The sequence below is a fragment of the Diospyros lotus genome, chromosome 6 (genome assembly GCF_014633365.1).
Source record: "Diospyros lotus cultivar Yz01 chromosome 6, ASM1463336v1, whole genome shotgun sequence".
NCBI lineage: Eukaryota > Viridiplantae > Streptophyta > Magnoliopsida > Ericales > Ebenaceae > Diospyros > Diospyros lotus.
The window spans coordinates 28,811,375-28,832,278 of NC_068343.1; positions in this window are offsets into that span (position 1 = coordinate 28,811,375).

Here is a 20,904-nt window from a genome sequence, read left to right on the forward strand (position 1 = left end):
TAGCCAACTTCACTCACCCAGCCTCAATTACATTGGGACTTTTCAAATCTCCCCATTTCTCAACAAAGCCTCTTACTCTTGAGGCACGAACTTTCAGCCCTGCTAAATCAGGTTCATTCTCAACCCGCAATAGGCACCTGATTTAAACCATACATAATGGTTCCTCTTGTCCTCCTTAGTAAGGACAACACCCCGGCAGCAACGAATTCTCCCCCTATGGTCGTTGCATCTCGCACTTCATAGGCACCAGCCTTCATGGCAATTCACACTCGGTCTTGAGGTCCTACCATGCACAATGGCTACCTTTGACCTTCCTGACAACATCCTTTCCCTAATCACGTCGATGACACCACCAGGTCATCTCAAAAGATTCGCTGCTCCATGAATCTCACTGGTCATCGCAACCGGTACGACGCCACTCTTAGGTCGCCTTTCTCATATCACTATCTATACATATAGCAGCTAGCTAGTTCCCTGAGAGACTCTGGCATTCTTTCGGATTTCTATATACTTCGCTATAACTAGCTCACACCACTCGGTGGCCAACCTCATTGGCTTTAACACCACAACCGCTTCGCTAGCCGACTTCCTTTCACAACCATTAACCTCAGACGCGAGGTTAACTCTCATTTATTGCCCACACACTGAGGCATCCCTCTAGCTGTGTCACTCACAGCCATTAGGTGATTTCATCACCTCAACACTATTACTGGAAACTAATCTCGTCCCATAAGCTCTTTCTTCGAGCTTTCTTTACCCCACTGGCGACATCTTAAATTCGCCACAACTTCCATCTAACCAATTTGATTAGTTCTAGCCGGACCGCCCGGCTTACAGCCAACACAACCTTCCTCTAGGCACTACTCTTGCAACCATCGACTACCTCTTCGATATAAACTACATCCATTGGAAATTACCCCCGCTACTCTTGTGGAATTTCACGCTTCCACTTGATGCCGTAGGACTCACCTTCCCACTCAGGCACTCGCCATTTCGCTAGCCTTTCCCCGGGTGATCTTTCCTGATGAAGTTGTAGCGCCTTAGGAAGTTCATCTCACGCTGTTGCCTCATGCTCAACTTTTCTTAGGAGAACATCTCAAGTTCTTCCCAGGACACATTTCACACTACCATTGATAGCTCTCACTCCTAAGCCACACTCCCTTAAGCAGCACAATTATTGCCTTGACTAACCATCTTTTTCCACCTTGGATCTCTTCCTCGCCTGGCCTAACCACCAGGGCCCGCTGAACCTTTATATTGCATACACGGCAACCATCAAGACTTTACCTCATAGTCCTTGAGCCTCACGCTCCCAATCATTGCCATCAAGTGATACCACCTGGCAACTGATCATGTGTTTTCAACTGAAACCTTCCAGTGCCACATGAGGACACTTCCTCATTTCGCATCAACACAACCAAGACTACCACCGGACTGCCATTGCGAGCCTTCACGGATTTTGAACCGTGCCTTAGCCACGCGTTCAGCCTACCACAACTCACTTTACTGGGTTTAGAGATCCCTTTATTTGAAGCCTTCACGCGCTTCAATATTCCCATCTTATGGTTAGCTTCCAACTCGTAAGTCTTTCCCTCCACGGCACTTACGTAACATTCTCGAGCCATTTACCGACTCCACCAATCGATCCTTCTTCTTGCATCACCGCAAGATCATACGGGGTCCATCATCCCAATTTACCAAATCACTTCGATCAAATTTAACCACAACTATTTTTAGCATCCTTTAGCAAGGAGCATCACCACACCTCTTGTTATCACACCACAAGATATCACTCCCTCGATTCACCAACTTTCTTGCTGCCTTGACACCAGCAGCACTATCATCATACCTCAACCCTTTCGGAATTTTAGGTCTGGCTTAGGCATAACCTACAGCATACCCCAGGTCTTCGGTGTCTAATCGTCTCCACCACAGACAGGTTACTCCGCGTGGAGGGCTGCAGTCCCTCCTGTGGACTAACCGTCTGCATCCAGTGGTCCTTAGCATTAGACCCGTTAACGATAGGCATAACCGTAGCGTTATTCCTTGGCTAGACCTGTTTCTTTTCCTCGGGTTTCTTTCTCAAACATCTCGTAGATCTTCAGTTCTTGGCCATCTGCATAATCACTGTGTTGCCCTGTGCTTCAGGCGCGCCAACACCTGGTCACCATCGTCGTGTCACTCCCATACACTGGCCCAACACTGGTTCCCCATCGTATTGCCCTGTGCTTCGGAGAGTCAACACCCAATCACGTGTCACTCCCATACATTGGCCCAATACTGGTTCCCCATCGTATTGCCCTGTGCTTCGGAGAGTCGACACCTAATCATTTTTACCGTGTTGTCCCTTACACTGGCCCAACAACAGTTTCCTACAGCATGGCTCAAGTCTCACTCTGATCTATTTCGTATCCCATAGTGTGACTTTCAGCCTTCCAGTCACACGTTTGATATCGAATCTCCGCATGACTACCTCGCCACGCTCGCAGCCACTATACTTACCAAGCGTCCTACTCGACAACAAATCTATCAGATCCCTAACGCGTTCCGCGATTCCTCCTTAGGACTACTCTAAATATAATCCTTTATAGGAGATTCTCGGTCTCACTTGACTAATTTTTCCTAAGGTGCTGCTCCAGATCTTCGACATTCGACCGTCACCTGCAGTTCACTAAATCGCTCAGGCCCACGGGCCACTTGCCCTCAACAAGAGCCAACTCATTAGTCCTCTGCCACACGGTCATAGCATCAGATCCATCACACCGAGCTTTGCACCCGTAGCATCCAAGCTATTTAAAGCCTCTTGTGCTACGATGGTTCTGCCACCACTTTACCCGAGCCATCTCGCTTGGTTATCCTTGCCTTGATAACCTCAAGCTCGTACCATAAGCCCTGCTCCTCAAGACTTTACATCTCTTATCACCTAAGGGTCTCTCAGACCACTTCGCATTTTGAGGCCTCATGATCTTACCCCACAAGATCATATCTCACGGCTCTCATTCCACATTTGGAAGCTCCAACTTTCCATGGCAATGAACTCAAACCATCATGATTTATTTCATCACCTAGCTCATCCCCAAAGCTTGGTTATCAATGTTCTCTCAGTCCACAACCGACACGCTAAGCTTACCTCAAGCTCCTACACCCATAACCACGGAGCGCCTTGCATTACCCTCTAGGTAAATTGAGACCTCCCGTCTCTCCTTGCACACTCATGTATGTATTCAGTCACTACGCCCGGCCTGGCCTTCCACACGCCTCGCTCGGGCTTCCTTGACTTGGAATTAAAATTCCTGGGCTTTCACCTTGCTCACATGCCCCTGCCCACTTGGCATCCGAAGTTGGCATTTCTTATGCGCGCATAGTCCACGGATGTCCTGTTGCCAATATTTACTACCCTCGGCCACTCACCGTTCATACCCTTCACTGGGCGACCTCCGCGTCTCCCATCAAGGGTCTCTCAACCTTAGGCGTCATCTCGACCCCAGGCATCATGACGAGGGTCTATTCACCTCTCATCTTCCGACCTTAGGCGTCTCGCCTGACCCCAAGCGTCAATGAGAGTTTTGATTGGCCCCTCATCCATCGATCACATGAACGGTCGCTTGGCCTTTCATAATTAGGACTCCTAATCCCATGGCTCCCACGCGCATATCTACACATGCCCAACTCCTTTATCCCAATTCTGGATTCCCTTGGATTCCAGCTCGACTCACTTGGGATTTCCATTTCACACAAGCACCCGTTAGGGTCCATTTGCCACATATCTATTCTTTCTTAGGATATATACTGTTTCATCATGAAATCAACTAGGGTCCACTCACACCCTAGGCACGTCCCATCCAGGATCTCCATAACCATACGATCACCTCGGACCATATGCACCCCTCATGCATAACACACACCCGACTCCCCTCGGAGTCTTTTTGCAAGCCACCAACGTCACGCCTACTCTGGCCGTGACTGGCATACACCTCACATGCTTGCTTCGCCTCGAGCCTCTTCACAAGCAACTTTAGCTTGCTCCATTCCCGGAGTTCGTCACACGACCTGTTGACGATTTCTTTCTTTGGGTTTCAAGCTAATTTCAACCTTAGCTCACCCTAGTTCAAGCACACAACCCTTAACACGCCATCCATACGGGAACAACTCCATTCCCTTACACATGCTTGACCATATCCCCAACATAGGGATACTCCGCTAACCCATTCACGGATTAGTTATACCTCGGACTCTTCTTGTCCCATCATGATTCTTATCACGACTCGGCTTTGTGTCCCCACACAAACCTCAACACTTCGATCGCAAGGAACTCTTATCCTTAAAATGCTTCATGAACACCCAAATTTCCACATTCGGGTTCTTAATATCAATACCCACACTTGGGCATTTCACTCCTCACTGCTCGACCCGTATATCTTTTACGGCATATCATCTCAAACATGATATTTTCCCTATTCCCATAGCAGGAATATCTGAGCATTCCATTCGCATCACTACAGTCCTCCATGACTCGACCCAACCCCTAGGGTCCTCGATCACTTGTGGTTCTACTTCCAAGGCCTTCCAATCAACCTTCAACCACATTTCTCCAAGCATCCTCTACTTGATGCTCCAACCATGCTCTGATACCAAACTGTAACGCCCCGCTCCCACTTACGGGTGTTACTCGTGAACAATCACCCGAATTGTCCACCTGCCCGGCCTTTGGCCAAGGGTGGATCATGTTTCAAGACGAAACGCCCTAGGTGGGATCTAGGCTCGTCCTTCCCTTCGCTGAATCCCAGGATTCGCTAGCAGAATTGGGCTTTAGCCACACCGCATTGGCTATAAAGAAAATCTCCTTCAAGCGCCCAACCGCCATTTTCTCGATAATTCTTTTTCATCGACGAATTTTACCGGGCTCCAAAAATCACAATTTAAACCGATCCACTGATGGATCACCAATTTTGGAGGAAAAACTCATCATTTCAATTTTCCAAATTTTTGGCATTTTCTCCTAAATACCCGAAAAATCCATTTATTTTGAAAATTCCTCCGGGGCCCAAATTCAATTAATAAATGCCCTAATTTCTCCCAAAAATTCCAATTTTTAAAAAAAATTGGCCGGCGGGGCCCGCTGGCTCGCCCGGGGCCCCGCTAGGCGCTGGCCGCGCGGCCTGGCCGCGCCCGCGCGCGCCTGCCCGCGCGCGCCCGCGCGCTGGCACGGCCGCCCGCGCGCGGCTGCCTGTCCGCGCGCGCGCCCACGCGCTGGCACGGCCGCCCGCGCGCGCGCGCCCGCGCGCTGGCACGGCCGCCCGCGCGCGCGGCTGCGCGGCTGCCCGCGCGCACGCCCCCGCGCGCGGGCTGCAGGCTGCTGCTTCCAGCAGCCTGCAGCTGCCCCCTTTCACTCCTTTCTCCTTCTTCTTTTTTTTTTTTCCTTGGGCTATAAACCCCAAATTTTCCAGAAATTAAATTTAAATAAATAACTTCACATTCATCTTGGTTTGCCTCTAATTCTCCATAATTAAGGCATCTTGGTTTGTCTCTAATTCTCCATAATTAAGGCTTATTCCACCTCTTGATGAATACACAACAAATTATACCAAAGTGAAGTTTTTGCCTAGGCTTCAACATGCCATAAGCCTCAATCTCATTCACAAAAAAAAATCAACCCTTCAAGGAATATACACTTTGGGCTTAAGAAACCCTTACTTAAAGCATATACAATTTAAGCATAAATTACACCATTTGAGAAAAATAATTAATGCCTTCATGCTCAAGCTTCTTTCTCTTGCCAAACCCTTCCATAGCATGCTTCAATACCTACAAGAGGTCAAATAAACCTCATGAGCTCCAAGAGCTCAATAAGGGTGCAATGACATAAAGTATGGAAATTAACAACATAGATGCTAATGCCATATGCAAGTGCCTAGGGTTCCAATACCTCAACCCTCAAGGTTAAAGGCTTCAACACACCCATCCCAACACACAATTTCATGGCCATGAGTCTCATACACACAAGCATATGCAAAGCAAGCACAAAATGTTAAAATGCATACAAAAGTCATGCTAGCCACCATCCACTTGGGGCTTTCCCCTTACCTCATACTCTATGGCTCTTCAAGTTTCCAACAACTTCAAGCCTCCAAGATCACTTCCTTTAATTTCCTCAAACTCCTTACATGAAAAACAAGCCTAGGATTATAAAGAAATCCTTTAATAATGAGAAATACAAGAAGATTATGAAACCCTTACCTCTAGGCTTCTTGGATTTCTTCTTCTCCTTTTTCTTCTTCTTTCTCTTTCTTTCTTTCCTTCCTTCTTCATTTCTTCAAATGGCCAAAAGGGAGACAAGTCTCCCACTCTTGCCCTTTTATACTACCATTTTTCAAATTTCAAGAATGGATCTTCACCATCCATTTAAAGCACAATCCATGTGCTTATGAGAGACTTGATCTCAACCATCCATTTTAATAAATAAGGTTTCTCTCTTGAAGAAAACACAAGAAGCACAATCCATGTGCACTTTTCTTGGTTAATCTCATCCATTGGATTACCTTTGCCTTTACAAGATTTCATCTCCACCATTAAAAGAAAACACACTTTATTTAGGATGGCAATCCATGCCATTCTTTCTCTTTAAATCCCCACCATAGGATTTATTCTCTAATTCAAGAATACATCTCATCCATTGAATTTATATTTAATTTCCCATTTAAATAAATCTCCCCATTTTCACTCATAAATGAGTGACTAATTTCCATTTCTTTCTCATTTAAATTTATGGGACTAATTTCACATCCATCACACTTGAGAGACATAATTCCTTTCTTTCCCATTTAAATTAATGGATTTAATTTCCAACATCACATTTGAGAGACCACTTTGAAAGACATAATGCTTTCTTTCTCATTTAAATAATTCTCATAATTTCCAAAGCATTAATGGGAGACTATTTTCCCATTTTCCTTTTCATTTATTTAATTCACCATAATTTCAAACATTAATGGTGACTATTTTTCACATTTCATTTGGATTTTCTTTAATCCAACACAATAATGCCTCTCATTAAATGCTTGAAAGACCAATTATCCTTTCTTTTTGCATTTAATTAAATCATTCCTCAACTCATAAATCCACATATATTATTTCTCTCAAATTTCCAAGATTATGCCAAGTGTCACTCTAAGACACAAACTTGGCTTCCAATTTTTTGATCTTGGTCATCCATGTGGTATTACCACATTAATTCACTAACTTAGGGAAAATTTAATTATTCTCCTCAAATAATTTATTATCCACCATTTTCCCTATTTCCAAAATTAATTTCCTTTATGGAATCACTCCAAAATTCCCAAATACTATTTGTGAATTTATTAATCCCACATATCTCTTCATAAATATGAAATTGGGATTTTTATTCACTTACTCACCTAATTCCATATAGGAATTATTTTTAATTTATCAAAATAGCCCTTTATTGGATTTCTCTATCCGAATTACCGAAATACCCTTCTCATGGGCATTCTCAATCTCAAGGATCATCACTTCCTCAAGGGCATTTTTGGAAGTATATTTACTTCCTTTCCTATTTTCTTAACACCGATTACACTGGGTGTTACAGGAATAATGTACTAACACCTCTCTAAATGATTTCTACCATCCTTAGATCACTAGTCCAATAATTCGTGACTACTCGAATGTACTTGCTTATCACTGGGAGCTACCCAGAAGCACACACTCTTAAGTCACGTTCCCAGGGCCCTGGATTATTTGATTATTCTTGGACAATCACAAGGGGGTGAATCACAGAAACTATCTTGTATTAGACTGTCTTAGCTAATTAGAAATCATACTCCCAACTCAAAAGGATATTGATCTTTGATAGACCTCACCTACAATGAATCTAAGAATATAGCTCTAGGTTCACTAGACCACCAACTAATACTCAAGTATTAGAGTACTCGTCCACGTAGTAGCAGTGATAGACTAGCTCCATGATAATTAGTACTTTGTCATTAGCTTCTATCAAAGGTCCATTCTACGCATCCCAAATACGCTTGTACAATTAGAGTAAACGGACTGTTTACTGGCTAAGGCAAGCCATCCTCCATTAGGATCTATTGCACAATGATCTTATCATGATAGAATGCCCAGTTCTATCAAAAGATCAAGAGTAATATTTTCTTGCTTATTAAGTACCCATGATTCATGCCTAACTGTGAAGAACGACCCATCACATGAATCACTTACTTAATAGCATGGACACTTTTCCAACAATTAAATGCAAATAATATATGTGCCATAAACTGAATAAAAGAAACATCATTACCATAAATTAAACAAAACGTGTCTTTAGGGCATACATTTCCAACATAAGAGTCGTATCCGGATGTGTCTATTATTCTCTGTAAGTAATATCCTGATGTCTTGGTCCATATCTGGATGAGTGTGACGCCTTGTTCCTACTTATAGGTGCCACTCGTGAACAATTACCTGAATTGCCCACATGCCCGGCCATTTGTGAAGGGTGGACTATGTTTTAACACAAAACGCCCTAGGTGGACACTAGGTTTCGTCATTCCCTTCACTCAACACCAGGACTCACTAGCAGAATTGAGCTTTAACCACACCGCACTTGGCTAAAAAAAAATCTCATTAAGATGCCCAATCGCCATTTTCTTATTTATTTTAATTCTTTTTCCTTCCAAGAATTTCACCGAGCTCCATAAATTCACAATTTCAATAAACCCATCAATTTATACCAATTTTAAAAGAAAAACTCGTATAATTTAAAATTTTAAAAATTTTTGGTATTTTCTCCAAAATACCCAAAATTCCTTTATTTTTGAAAATTTCTTCGGGGCTCACAATCAACCAGGAATTGCCTTAAAATCCCCTAAATTTTTCAAAAATTTTAAAAAAGTTGGCTAGTAGGGCTTGCTGGCATGCCCAGGGCCTCGCGGTGTGTTGGTTGTGCAGGCTGCATGCACTTGTCGTGCGCCAGCGTGGGGCCACATGCCCACGAGCCCCTGCGCACCTGCTGTGCCGCTTGCAGCCCGCTATGGCCCCCTGCGAGCCATGTGTGGGCCTCGACTACTGCCACCGCCAATCTTACTTTTTTTTTTTCTCTTGGGCCTTTCTAATCCAAAATTTTCAGAATTTAAATACCCACTTTTAACATTCTAAAAGCCTCATTTCACAAACAAATACTCATTTTTCTTCTTCCACAACACTTACACAAGAAGGGGAAAAATAGTACATCTTACACCACTCATGGTGCTTATTAAAACATAAATAAATACAACCACAAAAATAGGCTTTCATAAGCCACATTATGGTCTTGAATCTTCCATCCCATGCATCTACAAGCCATCCCACCATTGCCTTGACTTTCTCATGCGTTGACAACCTATATGTGAGGGTAAAACCGCATGAGCTATTAAGCTCAATAAGGGTGCAATGCAAAGTAAATATGAACATAACAAGATTATATGATGCCAAATGCATGCAAGTGTGGCTAGGTCTCTTTGCCCTCACAATCCACCAAGGTTAGAGGCATCAACCCACCATTCCCACCATGTTCCCAAACTACCCTATGGCCATTGGTCTCATGAACACAATACAACATGCAAAATGCAACATACACATTTATGAACTATACTTCCAACCTATTGCAAGGCCACCCTCCCATACTTACAACTCGTTGCAAGACCACCCTCCCATGGGGCCATCCCTTACCTTGACTCCTAAGATCTTTAATAAACTTTAATCCTTAAGACCTTCCTTGCTTTCATTCCCTTGAAAAAATATATTAAACCTTGATCTTAAAACCATTTCTTTAGAAGATTAAAAGGTTAAAGAAGCAAGAAGGCTTTACTTCTTAACAAACCAAAAGAGCTTAACTCTAGGCTCTTTACTTCTTCCATTACTTTCTTCTTCTTCTTCTCCATTGGAAGACTTCAACCTTTACTTTCTTGAAATTCTCTTTTATATCTAATAACTTCAAGATCCAATACCAGCCATTGGATTTCTTTAAGAGAGCTAATCTCATCCATTAAAAATAGCACAATCCATGCCATTTGGTCTTCTTAAATCTCCACCCTTAGATTTCTTTCCCTTTTTCAAGACCAAATCCCCACCATTCAAGAAAGGACAATCCATGTGCTCTTTAACTTTTAATCTCAACCCTTGGAAATTCAAGACAATTCCTCCACCTTTGATCTTGTCTTCAAATCCCAAAAATAGAATTTCTTTTCTATTTATTTAATTTGGCCATTTTACAACCATTAATGCATGACTAATTTCATTTTTCCTTTTGGATTTTCTTTAATCTATATAATCATGACTCTCATTAAATGCTTGAAAGACTAATTTCAATTCTTTTGCATTTATTTAAATCTCCCAATTTCTTTTGGCCAAGAGCTTGCCAAGTGTCACTTCTTGACACCAAACTTGGCTTCCAAGCCTCCATCTTGGCCATCCATGTGGCTCCACCACATTTAATCCTCAATTTAGGGAAAAATAAATTACTTCTTACATATTAACACACTATAATTAATTTTCCTTTTTAATAATTAAATTCACTAATGGAATTATACTCTGAAATTACCAAATTACCCTTTGTGAATTATTAATCTCATTTATCTCCACATAAATACAAAAATGAGAATTTAATTCACTTACATAATTCTACCTAGGAATTATTTTTCATTTACCAAAATACCCTTTATTGGACTTCACTATCCAAATTACCAAAATGCCCCTCTCTTAGGGCACCATTATACTCAAGACCCATCACCTTCTGAAGGGCATTTTTAAAAGTTTCACACTTCTTTTCTCATTCTGCTAACACCAGAAACACTGGGTGTTACAATGAGCCTATAGTTTTTTGCGAATGATATCCGAATGCTTTCTCTTTGTATCTGGATAGATCCAGTATATCCAAATGCCTCCTTCAGTATCCGGATGCCTCTCCCAAAAGTTAAATTTCATATTCGAATAATCTCCAATATCATCTGAATGCCTTAGTAAGATATCTGGATGACCCAAATCATATCCGGATGTCCTAGTTGATATCTAAATACATCCTAGCATATCCGAATAGCTTCTACTTTGAGCCTTCTTCATATTCGGATATCGTTCCTCCTATCCAAATATACTTCTTGACATCCGGATAGCTTTTCCAAAAATCCAATTTAAGTTCCAATGATGTTTTAATCCAAGTTTTAATTAAATTAATGTATTCAATACCTCCAAATATTGAATTTAAATGCCAGAATTTATCAAGTTAATCATGCTCATACCATAATTCATAATTCATAAAATCTTTGTATTCTAATATACTGAAGATCATATTTCATGGTTAGTATCTATTATGACATGTTTAGCATTATTCTGTGAGATTATGTGCATACATTGTGATATGAGCATTTAGCATGACTTTATATGGAGCACTACATATCGTGTGCCAGCATGTATATGAGCATAGCATTGCATTATACCCGCCAGGCAGCTTGTTCACGGGGAACCCACCAGTTTTAGTTTCAGCTCAGTTTATGAGTTGTCCACTTGGTGGCTACCAGGGGGCTAGGGGCATATTGCCCACAGTATGTACTTATAATTTTTTTTCTACTTACAGGATTCAGATCAGTCAGGTATGTTTTAAATTATGTGGACCTATGAGCCAAAGTTGCATACCTGCATTTAGTTTATAATTTATGTGCATTACATTTTTATGAATGCAATCAGACATTGATTATTCAGTACAAGTTCAGTGAGTTATTTACCAGTATCGATATTCTTCGATTCAGCTTCAATTATTCCTTCTAGCTTATTACTTGCTGAACTTTGTAGCTCACATTATACTCTTTACCCTTCCAAGTTCTAGCGGAGGAGTACTAGATGTGGGGCCTAGCAGCAGTGGTCTATAGTGTGTGTACGTGGAGTTGCTCAAGATTGAAGATGTCTGGGAGTTTTGTAAGTATTGATGTTAGAAAGTGTCTTGTCAAGTTTAGAAGTATTTCATTTATTTTTCAGTTGAGGGATTTTCCCTTAGACAGAGTTTATGGTTTTCAGTTTGTATTGACTCAGAGTTTTTATTCCAGTTGATTGAGATGTTCAGTTATGGTATCAGATTTTAGTTTATCAGAGAGTTTATTGTATTTTATATATTTTTCCCATAGCACCTCTTCTCGGGCAGTTCTAAGAGAGGGGGTGTTACAATCACACACCCGCACACAGTAAATTCCTTCACCCACGAACCCGATGCTACCCACTGCACATATATATATATATATACTCATGAACATTGGAGGAGCAACAAGGAAGGAAAAAGGGACCTGCTCACGCTCGGCCAAAGACCTCTGTTTTGGCTTTAAACACATTGAACACATGCACACAACACTACACTCACGGCCTAAATGCCAAATACACACACTCACGATGTACTTACTGTGCTCAATATATATATACATATATATCATTACACGGCCATGGCAACCACTTGAACCTATCGAAACTTCCATTCCCAACCTTTAAACACCTTAGTACCCCTCACAATCACATGCAGGAAGGCTGTAAAAATCGAATATGCATATAGATATGGCCACCAAAGCCCACTGCCTCTTCATATATATATATATATCTCCGTTACATATATAAACACACCGTAACCCACTTGGACTGCTCAAAGCACACACTCACAATTAGACATTCGAGACCCAAGGAGAAGAAAAGAGGGAAGAGAGGTTTTCCTTGCTGGGCACCACGATCCCCCTGTTTCCCTTGCTCCTCGCTGCTTTTTCTTCCCCTGTTCTTCGATTAGCTGCTACTCGGCTACACACTTCCTCTGTCTCTCACTTATATACTCTCATGAAGGATAGTGGCAAGAGGTTTAACACGTGGCTCGCGAAGTAGGGCTTCCACCACCGCCTCAACCAGGTTCGGCTATGATAATGGCTTGGGTAATCATCCGGCCATGTTTGGTGATGCACGGACACACACACACACACACACACACACGAGTTCTCTGCCTTCTGTTTAAAACTTACACATAATACATAATAGGGCTATTAGCACCAAAAAGCCAAACTTTTTCGAGTTTTGACAATTTTATCAATTGCTTTCAATTTTAGCAAGAAGAGCCTAATTTTTGAAATTAGTTGCAATTTTAGCCAATGCTGAAATCAATTTTGACCGACGTGTGACTTTGCCCAGGTGGCATGTTACTTGGCATTTAATTTACTTTTTAAATTTTTTTCATTATTTTCTTAAAAAAAATGCTCTCTCTTCTCTTCTCTGCACATACACACAACATATATATATATACACACACACACACAACAACATATATTTATATACACACACAACAACATATATACACACACACACATATAGAAATGTTTACACACAATAACATTTATATATATAAACATTGTCGACGTTCAATTTTAGCAGACCCTGATTCGTTGGCCCGCAGTGAATGAGTAAGCCCAAGATACCAGGAGGAAGAAAAAATATAAAGAACACAAAGAGTTTTTATGTGGTTCGACCAAAACGATGCCTACTCCTCAACTATACTCTGATTATTCTGGTTGTCCCCCATTTTTAATGATAGTTTTGACCCCTATTTATAATGAGGGGCGTTTGCAATTTGCATAAGATATAAAAGTATAAAGGTGATATATTGGGGGACAGACAGTCCTTATCATCTACATAAAATTGGGAGTGGGATCCTCATTACGAGGGACATGGCTCGCCTCAGATAAAGTGAGTGGGTCCCTGCCTTCAGCTGTTCAACAACTTTGTTGTCTATGTGAGCTAAAGGATTTTTAGACCAGCGAGCTAATGCGTGACTTCAGAAACATCAAATATCTCTTACCACAATCACAGTACATAACAGTCACGACTTACAACTTTACCAGCATAATAAGTAAATCCAAACTCTATGTAACCCCTTTTTATACAATTGCCATACACAACTCTCAAAACAAACCCAAAGATTTCATAAGATCCATAGTACATGAGTAACATGAAGTTAAACTAAACTTCAGCATCCTTGTAGCCATTTTCTCTTGCTTATCTTTGGGTACCTGACACGCTAAGATACTTGGGACATTGAATGTCCTAAGGGTATGAAACACCTGAGTTAGATTATTACATCTAAGTGAGTGGTAAGAAAGAAAGAAACAGCGCATGCAAGAGCAAAATGCAATATAACAAGAAGTCTCCCCGAGTCACCATCATCCTTACCGGCACTTGTGTGAAACGTCTTAGCCCTGCCTGTAGGCTAAGCCCCACCTATAGGCACGTGATCATGGTCCAACCCCTATGCCTAACATCTAGGCACGACCCCACCTGTAGGCACGAGATTGCCCCCTCCCCGATCATCGTGAGGCTTTTCCAACAAGCGGCCAACCATCATATACAAATTCCTGATCCACCAATAGTAACTATCACCAAATAACATGTTGAAGACAAAGTAGGAGGAATATGTACAAACTAAGGAATATCAAGTAGGCATGGCCTCACTTGTAGGCACGATGCACAAACCAAGAAAAATATGATATGAAAACTACAAGCAATGTGCAAGAGTAGTCATGTTTAATCCCATTGACGAACCACAACAACAAACTTCGTGATGCAAGCAAAATAGGAAAGAAATGCTCGAAAGTAAGGAAACATTAGATGTAAGCAACAACCATCCACAAGTGGAAAGCAAGAGTGATCAATAGGAATCAAGGAGTATGCATAAGAACCACTCACAAATGAAACCAAGAATGATCAAGAGGAAGCATGCACAAGAACCACTTACCTTGATCGTTTTCCCTTCGATAGCACTGTTTACAGCCTGGTTTTGAGCACTAGGTGTTGTTTCTGTAGAAATCACGGATTTCAGTGAACTAAATCTTAAATATTTTTATATAGGCTTGTAGGTAATTAAAATAGGAGAACAACGGTGAAAATTTTAGGCCAAACAGAGGCGGGACGCGCCCTCACGCTCCCCCGGAAGAGTGGCCACGCGCTGCCTCCTTCCCTGTTACAGATTTTGCAACCTAATATTAAAAATGCTATAACTTGCTCATTTTTGCTTCAATTCGCTCTCCGTTTGAACCCACGGGCTCCTATTTTCATGGTCTATGAACCTATGGAAAGAAATTCAACTTACCTCTTTGATTTCCCTTCTGTTTTTTCTAGTTTCCGACCAAGTATCTCTATCTTTCCTTCTTTGTTTTTTCTTTGAATTTCTTGCACTTGTTTTCTTTCTTATACTTTAGCTTTATGTGGGTGTCTCCTCCTCCCATTTATATTGCCTATAAAGTTCTCAAATCTTCAAGATATCTCTTAGCTCTTAAGTTACCCCATTTTCTACCCTAGCCATTATTACAATCTTTGAATTTTTCCTTGATTTTTATCTTCCTATTCAAGCTTCTCCTTTCTTCCAATCCCAAACCTCCAACTCTTATCTTCACATGGCTTCTAGGGTAAGAACCCATCATGGCCCTTATCTCTTCCTTTCCAAGCTAACCTTATTCTTCCAAGCTAAGCCACCTTAAGACTTTTGGGTAACATCCATTATTGCAACTTCCAAGCTAAGCCTCCTTAAAACTTTTGGTGTAAGATTAATCATTCATCCATAAGACTTTAAGGTGAAGTTCCAAATCCAATCCTATCTCTCCAAGTCATGTCTTCTAGGGTAAGGAATCATCATTGCAATCATTCACTTTATTACGTTAATGCCCTGAATCAAAATACCATTCTTTTTGCTACTATAATTTCTATTACAACATCCAGGCTTTATATCAAGTTTTGGAGTATTACATGTATTCTATATCGAACTAAGCAAGCTAAATAGACCATTTTTGTAAGTGGCCCGAGGTGTCTGGCTTTTGTAAGATCTGCCTCAGCGGATACTTGGTTAGGACTTCGATCTGATGAGTTTGAAAATAAGGTCGCAGCTTCCTTGATGCTGTTATCAGACAGTAGGCTAGCTTTTCCATTAGTGTGTACCTTGTCTCCACGTCGACCAGGCTCTTGCAGACATAATATACGGGGTGCTGCACCCCTTCATCCTTTCAAACGAGGGCCACACTTAGAGCATGTTGGGACACTCCCAAGTATAGGGACAACTTTTCTCCATCTTTGGGCTTGGCTAGTAGCGGAGCTCGTCCCATATATTCCTTCAGCTGTTGGAATGCGAACTCGCATTCTTTTATCCACTTGAAGTCTCGTGCCTTTTTTAGCAATTCAAAGAATGGGGCACATTTATCAGTTGCCTTGGAAATGAATCGGCTTAAGGCTGCGACCTGGCCGTTGAGGCTTTGCACCTCTTTTTTCCTTACAAGCAACCTCATGTTGAGCAAAGCCTTTATTTTCTCTGGATTGGCCTCAATGCCTCTATTATTTACCATGAATCTCAAAAATTTTCTAGAGGTTACCCCAAAGGCACATTTGAGCGGATTAAGCTTTATCTAATAGCTCCTAAGGACTTTAAACATTTCTCCCAAATCGGAAACATGATTAATTATTCGCTCTGACTTCACTAACATGTCGTCAACGTAGACTTCCATGGTTTTTTCGATCAGTGCTTCAAACATCGTATTCACCAGCCTTTGATAGGTCGCACCAGCATTCTTTAATCCAAAGGGCATGACCTTATAACAATAAAGCCCTCGATCGATAATGAACGAGGTGTGTTTCTCATCGTTGGGGTTCATGGGGATCTGGTTATAGCCCGAATAAGCATCCATGAAGCTGAGGAGCTGGTGACCAGCTGTTGCATCCACTAGCTGATCGATTATTGGGAGAGGAAAACTGTCCTTAGGGAAAGCCTTGTTTAGGTTAGTGAAGTCGATACAGGTCCTCCATTTCCCATTTTTCTTCTTTACCAAGACAGGATTAGCTACCCAGACTAGGTAGTGGGCATCTCTAATGAACTCGTTCGCCAAGAGCTTGTTAACTTCTTCTTTAAGGGCTGCATAACGCTAAGGAGTCATTGACCTTCTCTTCTGACGAACTAGATTATAGTTGGGATCTACATTAAGCTTGTGTGATATAACCTCTGGGGCTATTCCTATCATATCCTCGTGATTCCATGCGAATACATCAAGGTTAGCTTTAAGGAAATTGGTAAGTTGGGACTTTACCTCGGGGGCCAAATTTCTCCTAGGCTGAGACATCTTTCCTCATCCACTTCGTTGACCGGAATGTCTTCGAGCTCTTCCACCAGGCTGGTGAACCTGTCACAATCCACCTCGTGGGGATCAGATCATGGCTAACACCCTTTTGGCTAGCAGGTAGCGGGTCGCTTCTTGCAACGACATTCACTTTCTTTCCATTAGCCCTCATTTTTAGGGCATCTTCATAGCAGCGGCTTGTGAGGTGTTGCTCACCTCGTACGCATCCTTGATAGCATGCATATTTATACCATATTTTGGCATTTCACTTCATTCTTATTAGGCCATTTGAAGTAATTTTTGCTGATATTTCATTGTTTCTATTTTATTATGCTTCAAATTGTCCTTACACTATTTTCTATCTTACCTCTATGGATCCAGGCTTTAGGGAATATTGGATGGGCTAGAGAAGTGGCTCACTAAAGGAGCTTGGGCTTACTTTCAAGGAGCAAACTTGGGCTACTCAAATTATGCTGTTTTTGGGCTTACTTGTTTTCTGTTGGGCCAGGCCCAACCCTAGCCTTCCTAGCTTTCCTTTCTTAGCCATGTATTTAAGGCCTCTTAGCATTAATTTTCAGAAGAGGATGAGATAGAAAGGGAGGAGAAAATAGAGAGGATTCTACCCGTTTTTGTTATTGTAGCATTTTTCTGTTTTCTACATCTTTTGTTCCATTCTGTTTTCCTTTCTATAATGATAGGCTAGAGCATTTGTAACCGGTTGTGTGTCTTGAATCCATGTGGAATTTGAGTCCCGGATGAGCTACAAGAATCTGATTTGTTGTTTGTTTCTTATTCATTTCTATTTGGTTTAGTTTGAGCAGATTTGTGAATGCATGGAGTTCATGGCAGGTTTGTGTGAACTTGCATGGTTTCATTTTCTGTTAAATGCTTAAGAGAACAGAATGTTATAGCCGGTTGGTATAACATCTCGGAAATGAATATTGTGTGCTTGAACGGTTGTTCTTGCATAGGTCCGGATAGGTTGAATAGAGAGTGAATGGTTGCATTTTGTTTGCAAGAGATTTCTGCATTCATTTTGTTATTTCCAATCATTCTAATCCTTGGACGGTTGTTGGGGATGCTTTGAGTTTGTTTTCCGGAGATCAAAACATCTAGCAAGCCTAGACATATAGGTTGGACAAGGAAGATTCCACATAGGAGACAAATGCACAGCCGGTTGCATATCTTTTACTGATTTTTCATCATCTTTATCTTTCTGTTTTGTTAATTAGTTTTCTGTCAAAACCCCTCCCCCCAAACAAACTGTTATTTGTATTGGTTCTCCTTGTTGGTAGAAGAAGGTGAGGCTCCTTGTGAGAGATGACCTAGGGTGCACTTTGCTGCAAACTAGAAAAGAGATTCATAGATCTCTAATTTTGGAGCGGTTCGACAATCGCTGGCCAATCCTACTCCATTGGGGGTTGGGAATTTGACTGTCAATGACCTTATTGAGGTGACTAGATCCAAGTCGTTCATTGCCGGCCTCCCAAGTACGACGTTGTACGTCGAAGGGTAGTTTACGATGAGGAATTCTACCAACGTGGTGGCCTGGCGATCTGTATCTCCAACAGAAAAAGAGAGACTAATCCGGCCGATAGGGACCACTACATCACCTGTGAACCCATAGAGTGGCTCCAGGGATGAGTTCAATTGCTCCAGCCTCAGCCTCATTTGACTAAAGCATGCTCTGTACATTACATTCACTGAGCTGTCTGTGTTTACCATTATCCTCCACATTTCAGAATTACCGATTTGGGTCTGTATAATAAGGGCATCATTGTATGGCCAATAGACGTCTTTGGCTTCTTCTTCCAAGAAAATGATCTTCTCCGCCAACCCCCTAGTTTGCTTGGCGGGTGGGACCCATTCGTTCAAGCCTGCCAACAATATGTGGTTGGCCTCATGCACGTACCTGTTGTGGGATCTATGAAGGTTCCAGCGAGGTGGGGTCCTCTGTGAATTGCGTAAAATGTTCAAACTGCTAGCTAGCATTCACCGTCAGAGGGAGGCGGCTACTGTGCCGGTTGTTGGATTGGTTGATTGGTTAGTCATACCACATAATCCTTCAATCAACCTCTTTTGATCAGGTCCTCAATGACATCATTCAGGGCCCAACATTCAGAGATGTTATGGCCTGCCTCGTTATGGTATGCATAGAATTTTTCCCTATTCCTGAATTTGTGGGGAGTCCTTAACGGGTTGGGCTTCCCGAACTCCTCTTTGTTTCTCTCCATGGAAAAAATCCTCTCTTGGGGATCAGACAGGACATAGTAGCTATCGAAACGTTGTGATCGCGTAGGTCACTCTTCCCCCTCCGCCTTAAGAGCTCGTTTGGAGACCTCATTGTTCGAGCATTCTCCTTGGGCTTCCCTTCTAGTGTCTTTGTTATTTCTTTTTTTATTCTGGTTGGAGCCCCCAGCCTTCTCTTTCAGTCTGGTGGGCTTCTTCGAGCCAAAGGTCTTTTCCCACTAGACCTCCTTAGCAGCTCGTTTATAGAATTCCCCAAAGTCTCTAACTGGAGTCCTTAAGATGCTCTCATAGAGCTTTCCATTTTTGCAGAGGCTCGCAGAGATCGCAGTCAGGATACTTTCATCAGAGGGATCCTCAACATTACTCAACTCGTGCCTGAACCTGGTTATATAGTTTTTTAAAGATTCGTTTGCTCTTTGGAACACTGTGGCGAGGTGACATAGAGGGGCGAGCTGCCTTCTCAATGCCCTATATTGATTGAGAAATCTCCATTGGCATTCCTCCTAACTGTCGATGCTACGAGGTGGAAGGCTCCTAAACCAAGCTCAGGGAATATCACCCAAGGTCGCCGGGAAGGCGTGACATTTGACCAGCGAGCTGGTTGTCTGCAAATCCATCTGAACATTGAATGCATCCAGGAAATCATAAGGCTCACTATCCCCATTGTATTGTGGCATACTCGGGACTTTAAATCTTCAGGGGAGAAGTTCGAGCTCAACTTCTCTCGTGAATGGTGTTCTATCCCCATGGCCATTATTCTGGCCGCGAACCCCCTTTTTGTGCCTCCAATTGCCAGACTCTTTGATATAACTCTTCCACGGTCGAGTCTGGGTCTACAGATCGTTGGGCCTACGATCGCCTACTTCTTTCTCGTTCTAGAGAATGATGGTTTGGAAGTGGATAATTATCTCCGATATCCTCGTCTGCCAACGGAGGTCTCTTTTCTTGAGGTTGGCGAACCTTCTGAGGCAAAACTGGCAGATCATGGATAGCCTACACTTAAGCTTGGGCTAGGACCCTAACTGCATCAGTGAGCTGCATAATTGTGTTCTCTAATGCCTCATAGCGCTGCAGCCAGTTTTGGATCGCCCCTATCCCGGCAGTTGGAACGGTTGGTTGGACGGGAACTCGTGGGGGTATGCCGGCAGTGGTTCCGATCGGTGGTGGCAAAGGGGCACCCGCTACCGAAACAATGGGCCCTCCATTTGGTGAAAAATCTTGCGGTTGATCGCGGTGATTTTTTTGTAAGTCGGCTGCCGCGTCGGAGCTTCACGTATCCCTTCCTCTTGCCATGGCTATTGATCAAAGCGGGCCCTTTCCTGTAGCGCCAAAATGTTGACGTTCAACTTTAGTCTACCCTGATTCATTAGGCCCGTGGTGAATGAGTAAGCCCAAGATACCAGGAGGAAGAAAAGATATAAAGAACATAAAGAGTTTTTACATGGTTTGGCCAGAATGATGTCTACTCCACGATTGTACTCTGATTATTCTGGTG